This window comes from Dendrobates tinctorius, unplaced genomic scaffold (genome assembly GCF_039654945.1).
Source record: "Dendrobates tinctorius isolate UK_male_01 unplaced genomic scaffold, ASM3965494v1 ptg000250l, whole genome shotgun sequence".
NCBI lineage: Eukaryota > Metazoa > Chordata > Amphibia > Anura > Dendrobatidae > Dendrobates > Dendrobates tinctorius.
This window is the reverse complement of record NW_027361917.1, coordinates 9,057,922-9,071,328: the sequence shown is the minus strand read 5'-3', so window position 1 is coordinate 9,071,328 and position 13,407 is coordinate 9,057,922. Positions and strand designations below refer to the sequence as shown.

The following is a 13,407-nucleotide window of genomic DNA, read 5'->3' as shown; positions in this document are numbered from 1 at the left end:
AATCCTACTGATAGACTCCCTTTAAGTACACCATCCAAGATGTGGTATAAAAAAGGAAAGATAGCGCCAAATATAAGATGTGCCACATTTACTAAACAAAGTGCACCATTTTTGAGAGATTTGGCACATCTTCCTTGTCTAATTCATAGACATTAGTAAATCTGCTCCTATATCTTTTTTTGAAAAATACAAAAATATCAAGTGTATAGATATATATTGCAATATAGGGTTCAAGAGCTTTTAGCTGTCTGCATTTCCATTCACTTGTACATGGAAAGAGCCCAACATGAATTGCAAATGTGGATGACGGGACCGTCATTTTCTCAGAGTAATAGGTAAATTGTGAATTCCAAACAATATAATATCAAAGGAAAGATTTGCAAGAATCATATTCTGAGAAAAATGCTCTTAGAAGAAAATAGCCATGAGTCACCCTCTCCTCTACCTGCAATCAGGATTTCACTACTTTGGTTAGAAAACACACTGGGTTACTGCGATCACTGCTGATACTAACATCACAGATATCTGCAATCACTCCAAATGTAAAAAAGGAAAATGCTGAGAAAATTGAGCGTCACAAGAAAATTCTGCCTTTGTAGTTTACCAGCCACGGAGGACACGAAGTAAGGGGGGATTTATATTTTGGCACTGGGACCATCATCCACATTTTCTTTCGAATTTCTTACCCAAGAAATTTAAAGTGTAAGTCTGTATTTGAGGAGACATTTAAGGCATCAACAGATTATGTCCAATAAATGTGGGTCCCACTGCCGAACCCTGCATTTTGACAGGAACAGGACGCTGTCAGGTAGCCGTTCATACGTAGTGCTCTCCATTCCTTTATATGTGGCACAGGAGGTTTCCATAGATATAGTTGCAGAATCCTTTGAGCCATGACAGTGCTTGTTATCCTGGCTTATTGCCTGCCGTTAGGAGTTGACATGATACTTACATTATCTTTACCATTTATCTTACTGTTGTAGTAACTTGTACCAGTGATGTAGCATTGGAGCCATAGATGCACCAAATTCTATGGCGAAGCCAAATAATGGATATCCTCGCTTGGTGAATATGATAAAATATGGCAGGATCAGTCCCTAGGGAATCTTCCCTGGGTGTCAGGACAGCGCATGGGAGCAGTGAGTGCCTGGCACCCTGCAAGCACTAATTTCATTCAGAGTAAGGCAGTTCACTTACTTACGACTTCAGTATCTATGCACAATTTACCAGTCAATTGCAGCAGAGCCCAACAGTATAGCTGACTTTGTCATCAGTTGCTGCGCTTTGCATTGGCAGAAATGACAAAAAGCTCAGTATAATTTTTATGACTATTATTTCTAAACACTGTTTTTCGGTGATTACTTTGTATCTCTGTTCATACTGCAACAACACACACAAATGATACACCATTTGAAAGGTAAACTTGCCCCCTTCAGCAAGAAAATAGCCAAACAAACCACACATCCACGATTTGATCACAACATACAGTTTAAACATTAATTTTCTTAAACCTGCAGTAATGAAAAATGACCTGCAGGTGGGACCACACTACCCCAAAACACAGTACCAGAAAGCTGCTTACATATATCACACACAAATCCAAACATTTGCCTTGGGGTCTTTCCAGGTTGCCCAAGTGCTTGCCCAGCCAATTTCAGGCACATTGGAGGATTGCACACTTCACTGCAGGTGAGTCACATATGCAAACACATTTGTAAACATGCACTTTTTTTTCGCTGATAACTTCGCCCCACCACACAAATGATTCACCATTTGAAAGGTAAACTTTCCCACTTCACCAAGAAAAGAGCCAAACAAACCACACATTCACGATTTTGTCACTAAATACAGTTTAAGGCTATGTGCACACGAAATTTCTGCAACATTTTCGCAACTCCCGCCGCGGGTAAAACGCATGCAGAATTCGCATGCATTTTCCCGCTAAACACAAGCGTTTTGCAAGCATATTTAGCTTGCGGAATGCTTGCGCTTTCCAAGCGATTTGAAGCATCGCTTGGAAAGGTGATTGACAGGTTGGTCACACTTGTCAAGCATAGTGATTGACAAGTGTGACCAACTTTTTACTATTGATGCTGCCTATGCAGCATCAGTAGTAAAAGATAGGATGTTAAAAATAATAAAAAAAGATTTAAAAAATGGTTATTCTCACCTTCCGACGGCCACCGGAGTCCTTCCCGCCTCTCACCACGCTCCGGGCATCTTCCGATCCCAGTGATGCTTTACGTGAAGGACCTTTGTGACATCACGCTTGCGAGAGAGCGACGTCATCTCAGTTGATTCGCGCAAAGCATCACTGGGACCGGAAGATGCCGGCAGCGTGGTGAGAGGCGGGAAGGACTCTGGTGGCTGCCGGAGGGTGAGTATATCCCAATTTTTTATTTTAATTCTATATTTTACAGGATTATGGTACCCAGGGCCTGGAGGAGAGTCTCTCCTCCTCCAGACCCTGGGTACCATCTGCACATGAAGCGCTCACTTCATGCATGATGGGCATAGCCACATGTGTAAAGTGAGGGTTTCAATGCAATCCTATGGGTGCGGAATCGCTGCGATTCAGCATAAAGAATGAACATGCTGTGTATTTTTCTGCTATGCGTTTCGCAGCTGTAAAATCCGCAGCATTAGCACAGCAATGTGGAATCCCATAGGATTGCATGGGATGCATTTTCACAGCAGAAAAATGCAGTGAAAATGCTAAAATAATGCAACATGTGCACACAGCCTAAACATTCATTTTCATAAACCTGCAGAAAGAAACAATGACCTGCAGGTGGCACCTCAACCGGAAAACATTTTAGGCCTCTACTTATCAAAATTGTATTACCAATCTACATATACAGTATAAATACCTGTCTGTGTTTATCATCTCATGAAATGCATTTACATTTGACCAGCTTGCTTTTTCTGAAATTGCCTGCACCCCCGACGACCAATGTGTGAAAATTTCGCATGGGCGAAGCTAGTTATTATAATAATTAGGCCACATTCACACGTTCAGTATTTGGTCAGTATTTTACCTCAGTATTTGTAAGCCAAAATCAGGAGTGGAACAATCAGAGAAAAAGTATAATAGAAACACGTCACCACTTCTGTATTATCACCCACGCCTGGTTTTGGCTTACAGATACTGAGGTAAAATACTGACCAAATACTGATAGTGTGAATGTAGCCATATACTCAACATTTTGTCATCTTGGTCTCTGTCTATACAGACCATAGCAGCATGGCAATGTCATCTCGACTGCTGAGTTCTCCTGCACTGCTACATAGGCCGCAACAGAGATACTGCATGACAGTGTGGTAGGGGGCCGGGATTGGGGGGTGGACCACTGCTTACCCTGTCCGGATGACACAGACACCAGGCGATGCAAGGACGAGGTGGAGACAGATTTCAACAGTAACAGTTCCGGATTTATTCGTTGTCCTCCTGATGACCACAACCGCGCACCGCAGCCTCTTTACAGTTCTCTGTCTCCAGGCTCGGGTACCTGCACCTTTGCTCCAGTCGTAGTAACGTCCCTCGCGGATCTTGCACTGGGGCTGTCCTAGACCAATCTACCACCAGCACTTCACCTGCCCGAGGTCGTCGTCCAATCGGTACCCCCGGGGCCTCGTCTGTCCTGTGGTCCGTCGGGTCGGGGCCACCCCCCTGACTGTCTCTTTGCTGTCCGTTCCCTTGTTCGAGCTCTCCTCTCTTCACCGTCTTCTACCGAGCTCCTCCCGGGACTGGCCTCCCTGGAACCCTACCCTGTTCTATTTATCCCCTCTCTCACCGGGAATTCCCCTCCTGGGTTCCTATCTCCTTGCCCCCCATGACTAAGCGTTTCTCAAGCCATAAGCCGATGTTAAGTCCTAAGCTACTCCCCCCTGCCATCTTGTGTTCATTTCCTGGTACAGCACTCTCCTATTCACCTTTCCCAGCTGTCACCCTTCTATCCTGTCAATCTCCGTCTCTAGTGCACAAACCGTCCCCTCCTACTACCAGTCACGTCTGTCCGTCAAGTCACCTTCCCCACAACAATGTGTGAAGACTACATACAATAATGAATGGGGTATAGGGCACTATTCTCAGGGCACACTGTAGTATGCAATATCACTATAGCCAATCGAGAGGAATAAATAAACTGAGGACCTGCAAAATATTCACCTGCAGTGCAGATGGACCCCATATCAATCAACTTGTTATTATAAGATCCATCTGGGTTCAGGTTTGTCTCCGTTATACTGTATGTCGAGTAAAAAAAATTCTGCATGCATAACTTTCTTGTTTACTAAAAACTGGTGCAAAATGGACCCTGTAATTATCAATGAAGTCCCTCGGGTTGAGATTGTGTAACTGATAAAAATGGCTACTTCTGCTACTAGATTCTGTTTGTCACTCTAAACCAGTGGTTCCCAAACTCCAGTCCTCGCGGACCCCAACAGGTCATGTTTTCAGGATTTCCATAGTGTTACACATGTGAGAGAATTCCTGATGCCTTGATGATACTTCCATCACCTGTGAAATACTAAGGAAATCCTGAAAATATGACATGTTGGGGTCCACGAGGACTGGAGTTTGGGAAACGCTGCTCTAAACAGACAAATGGAAATCATGGAAATGTGAACTTAGCCTAGTTACCTTACAATACATACACTTGAGGAATAACGGATCCACATAGTGGACTGTTGGTAGGGACTCAAGAAGGTGGTAATGGTCCATGGGTTAGGGGTGCATAATACTTACCTTGCCCAAAAGCTGGCAATCCACACTACACCACTGACCTGCACTATAACAGTGGTAAGTAATGTGATTATTACACCCGTCCACAGTATTATTATGCTGCAAAATTTCATACCAGTATACCAATACAAGACAATGAAATTCATGAGTTTTCAATTAAAAATAAGAAATTAAATTAATTATACTTACAGATATATAGCTACATATCCCATTTTTTTAATCTAACATCCCTTCATCCCCACTCTTAGTAGACTCCAGCATAAGTTTCCCTTTTCTTTCTACTGTGTTAGACAGCCATGGTTTTCTCAGGAGTCGAGAAAGCCTAGGTAACATTATAATCTTTATCATCATAATAAAAAAAAAATATCCAAATAAAGCCATTAAAGGAAAACGTGGTGAAGGTTGTTTTTTGTTAAAGGTCAGTAAGATGCTATAGTGCTGCATTAAGAAGAATGTGAAGTGTATTTCATTTTATTTCAATTTATTAGACGTCAGATTGTAGAAGAGAAATAACAGGATATATTTATCAAGCTAAATGCGTTAGAATTCTTTGGTAATTTGTGCCAAAAAAAGTCTTCAAAACTTATACTTATATGTATTATGGGCTGCTTTATGGCCATGATCATAAAAATGTCAATTGACTGATAGGGTTTCCAGAGGGAGAGTACTGCCCTCCCCAGAAGGACATTGCAGACGGAACAGTGTCTATGTGTATATTGTTGGTGTCCTGCCTCATCTAGGCCTCCTGTAGTATAATAGAGATGTCCATTGTCAATTAGAGGGTTGTGTCCTCTCAAGCTTTGTACATCCTCTTCATATGGTATGGACATGTGCCTGCTACAACATATCAATGGCTACAGCGGTCACATGCCCGTCCAGGCAGAGAAAGAAGCACTGCTGCTGGAGAGTTTGTTAAAATATCTTCAAGGCCTTGAAGGTCAACTAAATGTTTTCATTTTGGTCTTACCATATTTCAGCAGCCATAACAGAGACCCTGATTGCAGAGATCCACTGGGCTGCTTGCTGCAGTTTTGATAAAATTCCTATTTTATCTGCTTCAGATCTACCAGTCCTCTGAATGCTGAGCTCTGCATAACCCGCCACCACACCACTGATTGGCAGCTTTCTGTGGACACTGTGCATAGGCAGAAACATGCCAATCAGTAGAGGGGGCAGGGTTATATGAGCACATGAATATGGATCACTACAGGGCTGCAGAATTACCAGTCCTCTAGGAATAATCTCCTGTTGATAAAACAGTGATTTTATCAAAACTATAGCAAGCAGCCCAGTAATTGATACTTTAGTAGAATTAGTGTCTCTGTCTCTTCATTATGTTGGCAAAATACTGGTGACAGATTCTCTTTAATGGGATTTTGCAGAGGATCTCTAAGCAGATTATGTTGTCAATTTGGACATAGCCGCCCACTGATTGTTGTGGACATAACATCAGCGCTGGAGACAATGACCGACACCATGACCAATAGCAGAGACCTCAGAGGAGACTTAAGGCCCTTTTACATTTAGCGATGCACCAGCGATCCGACCAGCGATACGACCCGGTCAGGATCGCTGGTGCATCGCTAAATGATCGCTAGTGAGCTTTCACACAGAAAGATCTCACAGCGATGCCGCAGCGACGCAGCACACGATACCTTTCACACACAGCGATCCTGATGTCCACCTGCCCGCCTCCACGTGTCGCTCGTCGTCACACAGCAGGAAGCCCAGCAGGAAGTGCCCGACGAGAAATGGAGCCGCCCGATCTCGCGCGATCAGCGATGGACAGCGGGGGAGCCGGTCAGAGGTAACAGCACATGTGAAAAAGACTTGGGTATACTAATAGATCACAAACTGAATATGAGTCAACAGTGTGATGCAGCAGCAAAAAAAGCAAATGCAATTCTAGGATGTATTAACAGAAGCATACAGTCTAGATCACGTGAAGCCATTATTTCCCTCTACTCCTCTTTGGTCAGACCTCATCTGGAATATTGTGTCCAGTTTTGGGCACCACATTTTCAAAAAGACATCAACAAACTGGAGCAAGTTCAGAAAAGAGCAACCAGAATGGTGACCGGTCTGCAAACCCTGTCTTATGAGGAAAGGTTGCAGGATTTGGGATTGTTTAGTTTGCAAAAGAGAAGACTGAGAGGAGACTTAATAGCTGTCTACAAATATCTCAAGGGCTGTCACATTGTAGAAGGATCAACTTTATTCTCATTTGCACAAGGAAAGACTAGAAGCAATGGGATGAAACTGAATGGGAGGAGACACAGATTAGATATTAGAAAAAACTTTTTGACAGATAGAGTGATCAATGAGTGGAACAAGCTGCCACGAGAAGTGGTGAGTTCTCCTTCAATGGATGTCTTCAAACAGAGGCTGGACAGACATCTGACTGGAATGATTTAGCGAATCCTGCTTTGAGCAGGGGGTTGGACCAAATGGCCCAGGAGGTCCCTTCCAACTCTACGATTCTATGATTCTATGATTAAGTATCACACATAGCGATATCGCTAGCAATATCGCTATAACGTCGCAAAATCAGTGACGTTTTAGCGATATTGCTAGCGATATCGCTGTGTGTAAAACCCCCTTTAGTGTGCAGTGACAGTGCTGGGTACAGTTTTAGGTCCCCATGGCTAACTATACTGGGGATCCTCAGTCCTTTAATCACTGGGAAAACTGGTGACCTAATGAAAAGATGGAATCTCTTGAAATAATGCAGTGGTCTCACTTAATGGCTAAATGGTTTTTAAAAGCATGGTTCTGTAGAATAAAGCCTCTGTATGGTTACTGTAAAAAAGACATATTGGCATCAATTAAATGGTAAATTGTTTTCCTTCTAATGATCACAAGATGGCTCTTCTGACCCTGTCCAAGTCTACACGGCAAAGCTGAATACTGAGCTGCAGGAAATTACAGTGAATTCTGATAGCTCCAGTGGCTATTGTGAAAAAGTTTGCAATTTTACTGGCCAAGGACTGACTGAATTTTGTGACCAGAGCTGAAAATTTTGGTTAAAATTTTGCTTCTTAATTGTAAGCAAAATTTTTTTTTCTTATACTTCTCTCTGTAGATTTCACGCCTGGTCTTGGGTTACAGGTAATGATGTAAAATACTGACCATCATACTAACATGTGAAATTATTCTTAGGCTGGAATCACATATGCAGTTTTTGAGCCCAAAACAAAAGTGGCTAGAAAAAAATATAAGGGACAGACTGATATGTCAACTCTCTTTTGTATCTACTCTACCTGCTCTAAAAACATACCCTACATATCAAAAACTGCATGTGCAAATCCAGCCTCCGTTTTAGTGGGGTGTCATACTTTCATAGAAATACCAAGAAATCTTTATTTTGTCTTTTGTGTTAATTTTCTTCATTACTAGTAACGGGTAAAAGCGATATTATGGTCCAAGACACTTATGGTATATTAACATACCCGTCTCAAAGATATTGTGAATTGAGATCATGTAGTGTCATAATGCTGGAAACCCAAAATAATCAACTACAATCTGCGGAGGGAAGATAGCACCAAGTGCTCAATTTCCCACACAGTGACGCCACAGGACAAATAAGGTAGTACACCTTGTCCAAAGAAATGAATGTGCCATCCATATAATGCTTTGCTATGCCAGCACCTCCAGAGTAAGACACACTCATTGTAGCTGAACTCGGTTCTGGTTGATATTAGGTGCCACCATCTATTATGTTTCCAGTAGGCAGATTTCTATATTGCTCGACCTATTCACTGCTGTTCAATTAAAGCAGGATAAGGCCCCGTCACACATAGCGACGCACCAGCGATCCCGACGATATTACCTTGTTGGTGTGTCGCTACATGATCGCTGGTGAGCTGCCAAACAGACAGATCTCAGCAGCGATCAGGACAGCGACGACGCGGGTAACAAGCGTGCATGTCACTTAGTTACCTGCTGTGTACTTAGATACCAGCGTGCTGGTGCAGGGAGCTGGTATCAAGGTAAACAGTGGGTTTCTAAGCGCCGCGCGGTGCTTAGAAACCTGCTGTTTACCTTAGATACCAGCTCCCAGCACCAGCACGCTGGTATCTAAGTACACAGCGGGTAACTAAGTGACACGCTCCCTTAGTTACCTGCGGTTTATACCAGCTCCAGCTCGTTGATCACTGGTCTACCACCTGCCACACGCAGTGATGCGTGCTGGCCAGCGGGAGACCAACAATCAAAAAAATGTCCAGGGCTTTCGAGCACGATCAGCGATACCCGGCGGGGGGGGGGCGGTTGCTGATAGGTGTCACATACAGTGATATCGCTGGTGAGATCGCTGTTGCATCAAAACTTGTGACTCAGCAGCGATGTCGCTGTGTGTGATGGGGGCGTAAGATTTTATTTTATCTTGGTGTCCATAAAGTCAGATTTATCTACCTATAATGCATATGTTGATGATATCATAACTAGCCTTCTCATACAAAAAAAAAAAGCTTCCATAGCCGTACACATAGGGGCAGGTTTGCATTTCTAGTAAGTGATAGAGTGAATGGATTTTGTTCCAATGATTTCCCCAGGGAACACAGGAAGATTGTCGACATTCTCCGGGAAAAAGGATCATCAAACAGGCAATTATGCTAAGTGTAAAGAACAATGTGTCTTTGTCCATGCCTCCTGCCTCTTTATATGCAAAATAAAGATTTATTGTAGAATTCCTTATCCTGCAAATCATTTCGCAATACGTAGACAGCGTAAACCATTCTTGTATCACTATGCAAGAATTACTGAAGCAATTTGTATATTATTATACATTTGTAGACTTTTTTATATCCGTATTACAATATACTCTCTGTTATTACTAGAGTTAGTAAACCATTTACAACATTTATATTACCATATATCCTTTACATTAAAAATTTATATTTAACAATAATTGTACAGCGCCATCACATTGTGCGGATCTCAATAAAATAAAACATAAGGCAATAAAGAATGTAAAGGAACTTCAAGATAGTAAACAATTATCAAAGCAAAACAACTTCTGGAATGATACAACCGCAGAGATCATTGCCCAGAAGAGCTTACAATCTAAAGAAGCAAGATCAGGCAAAAGTTTACTTTTAGGCATTGCTGTGCTTCACGCCAGCATCCAGCTCATGGCAACCTGCTGTGCCAGGAAGACTTTCTTGGGGTTAAGTGTTACACTTTAGAGAAAGCCCATCATATCCCACATATTTAGAAGGTACAAATACAGGAGCAAATAAGGAAAGGCTAAAAGGAGGAAGACTAAAGGGACCAGTCTGACTCCTGCAGTTACTAATAAGTTTGCAGGAGAAATACAGATTGACCTTTGTTGACAAAAACAGGGAATTTTGCAACAAAGTTCTTCCTCCAACATAAATATAAAAGTTTTTGTAGCAAGTGCTTTGAAACAAATCCCCACAATCCAATCATGGACTAAATAACCATCCATGTAAGTGATGTATTAGTAACACCCTGATGCAGTAGTGCTGCTCACAACCTGCAGTAGTCTCATGAAGGGAATCCTGAGTGGTCACATACATTGATCCACAGTCCTGGGGATGCTGGGCTGCCTGTGACATTACAGTTCCTTGCACAAATAGGCTGGGCGCTCAGATGCAGGCAGCATATTAACTTCTCTCTAATAAATAACCTACTGTATGTGCTGCATTACCAACTGCATGAAGCCCTGATCCATCATATGCAATGCTGACACATAGACTGCAGCATACAGGTACAATGGGGGTATACAGCATACATTGGACTCAATGACAAGGGGGGGGGGTCTTACCTTAGCAAGGTGAAGAACCTCACAGCAGTGGCTAAAAGTTAATTCTGGAATAGCTGCTCCATCTGATCCATGGATGTGATAGGATTCAGTCTTGGACTTGTTGGTTGAGGGTGCCAAAATGCACAGCAATAATAATCAGCAATGAGCCCCAATATACAGCAGATACAGCAGGTGGATAAGAACCTGAACTGGCCAGAGGTGAGGAGGGTCCATACAAGAGAAACACAAGAAGAAAGAATGAAGAAGGTTTTGCAGGTCCTCCACTGTCAACTGCAATGAATGGGATAATAAGACTATACAAGATGAATGGGGGCCAACTTTTCTGCTGCAGCAGCCCTGCTTGACTGTTTAATACATTTGCAGCTTTTCCTGAAGCTCAGCAGAGGGACGAAGAAATAGATGTATATAATAAGGAGAGGCTGGATGAGGTGGGAGATAAGGGCAGCAGCCACTGCCAGGCTGACAGTAATTTACAGCCCCTGCACAGGAGAGGTAGAGAGACATGGAGGGAGGAGGATCCTTCTTGGTCTTAAAGAGAGCTGTGCTGCAACTGATCTCATTCGCCTGCTCATTGTGAAAGAGATAGGGAGATACTTCACCCATGGATACAGAAATCCCTGCCATAGGAATGTGTCTTATGCCACTGCATTATGTATGGTCTGTGTAGGTTTGGCTCCTCTGTGATCAGGATCAGGATTCCATTCCTGAGTGTGTTCACGTTCCACCTTTAATGTTCCTGTCCTGCAAATAAATTCATCAGAGCAGGAATGATCCTCATGTATATTGTATAGCGGAGCAATAGAGGAGCTGCACATTGTGCCAGCTGCATGGCGAGGCTCAGTGTCAGGGTGACTTGCTCCGCCGCTGTTATTTCTCCCGTGCACTTTAGCGCCACTTAAAATAGTTGTGATTGTATTTATCTAGGAAGTGATAACGTCTCCTGACTGCACATTTCCCATCCTTATCTGGGAAATAAACACGGGTATTGTAAGGCGGGCACCTTGCCATAAAGAGGAATTTATACCAGAGGTGTCACTGTCACTTGAATCTGTCACCTAAATTTAACTGAAGGGTAATTGTCATCATAAGTACACTGGCACTTTGCTTCTAAAAATCCATTTACTGATGTGAGAACATTAGGAAAGAACCAGATTCTAAGGACAGGCGATTGCTACAGTGAAGAACCTATGATGGCCCAACAGCACCATTCCAAGGAAAAGACTAATGGATCCAAAAGGACATGGTAGTCTACTGTGATCTTGTGATCACTGAGGGAGCATCAGAGATCTGTTCCCATCAGATACAATATTCTAATACTTAAAAAGTTAGAAAATAAATATTTGCATGAAAAGAATAAATTACTAATACAATAATAATCCCAAATAAGAACCTCCATATACAGTGAAGGAAATAATTATTTGATCCCTTGCTGATTTTGCAAGTTTGCCCTCTGACAAAGACATGAACAGTCTATAATTTTAATTAATTAATTTTAAATTAAAATTAAATTTAATTAATTTTAATTGTGTAAATAATATACATTTAACTGCATTTTGCAGTGAGAAATAAGTATTTGATGCCTCTGGCAAACAAGACTTAATACTTGGTGGAAAAACCCCTGTTGGCAAGCACAGCAGTCAGATGTTTTTTTGTAGTTGATGATGAGGTTTGCGCACATGTCAGGAGGAATTTTGGTCCACTCCTCTTTGCAGATCATCACTAAATCATTAAGATTTTGAGGCTGTCGCTTGGCAACTCGGAGCTTCAACCCCTCCATAAGTTTTCTCTGCGACTAAGGTCTGGAGACTAGGCCACTCCATGACCTTAATGTGCTTATTTTTGAGCCACTCCTTTGTTACCTTGGCTGTATGTTTTGGGTCATTGTCTTGCTGGAAGACCCAGCCACGACCCATTTTTAGTGTCCTGGCGGAGGGAAGCAGGTTGTCACTCAGGATTTTGCGGTACATGGCTCCATCCATACTCCCATTGATGCGGTGAAGTAGTCCTATGCCCTTAGCAGATAAACACCCCAAAACATAATGTTTCCACCTCCATACTTGACAGTGGGGAAGGTGTTCTTTGGGGCATAGGCAACATTTCTCTTCCTCCAAGCACAGCGAGTTGAGTTAATGCCAAATAGCTCAATTTTTGTCTCATCTGACAACAGTACCTTCTCCCAATCACTCACAGAATCATTCAGGTGTTCATTGGCAAACTTCAGATGGGCCTGCACATGTGCAGGGGGACCTTGCGGGCACTGCAGGACTTTAAACCTTTACGGCGTAATGTGTTACCAATGGTTTTCTTGGTGACTGTGGTCCCAGTTGCCTTGAGATCAATAACAAGCTCCTCCCATGGAGTTTTAGGCTGATATCTCACCTTCCTCATGATCAAGGATGCCCCACGGGGTGAGATTTTGCATGGTGCCCCAGATCGATGTCGATCGACAGTCATTTTGTATTTCATCCATTTTCTTACTATTGCACCAACAGTTGTCTCCTTTTAACCCAGCATCTTTCTTATAGCTTTGTAGCCCATTCTTGCTTTGCGCAGGTCTATGATCTTGTCTCTGACATCCTTAGAAAGCTCTTTGGTCTTGTCTATGTTGTAGAGGTTAGAGTCTGACTGATTAATTGAGTCTGTGGACAGTAGTCTTTTGTAAATGTGACTATGCAAGACAGCTGTCTTTAATGCAGGTAACGAGTTGATTAGGAGCATCTAACTGGTCTGTAGGAGACAGAACTCTTAATGGTTGGTAGGGGATAAAATACTTATTTCTCACTGCAAAATGCAAATTATAATATATATAATAATTTATATTTATAATATATATAATATATAATATATATAATATATATAATAATTTATATATATA

At 42.3% G+C, this 13,407-nt stretch overlaps 1 protein-coding gene across 3 annotated transcripts in view; it reads right to left on the bottom strand.

Moving 5' to 3' along the window:
• The window catches only part of SYNDIG1 (synapse differentiation inducing 1), a 350,727-nt gene extending 339,414 nt beyond the window's left edge, over positions 1-11,313 (bottom strand). Inside the window, exon 1 of one of the 3 annotated variants that reach the window (XM_073557464.1) lies at positions 10,533-11,313. The gene's annotated coding sequence lies outside the window, so the exon portion shown is untranslated. The remainder of the gene's footprint in view (positions 1-10,532) is intronic. The other 2 variants (XM_073557466.1, XM_073557465.1) reach the window with 2 other exon arrangements.
• Between the last annotated feature and the right edge of the window lie 2,094 nt (positions 11,314-13,407).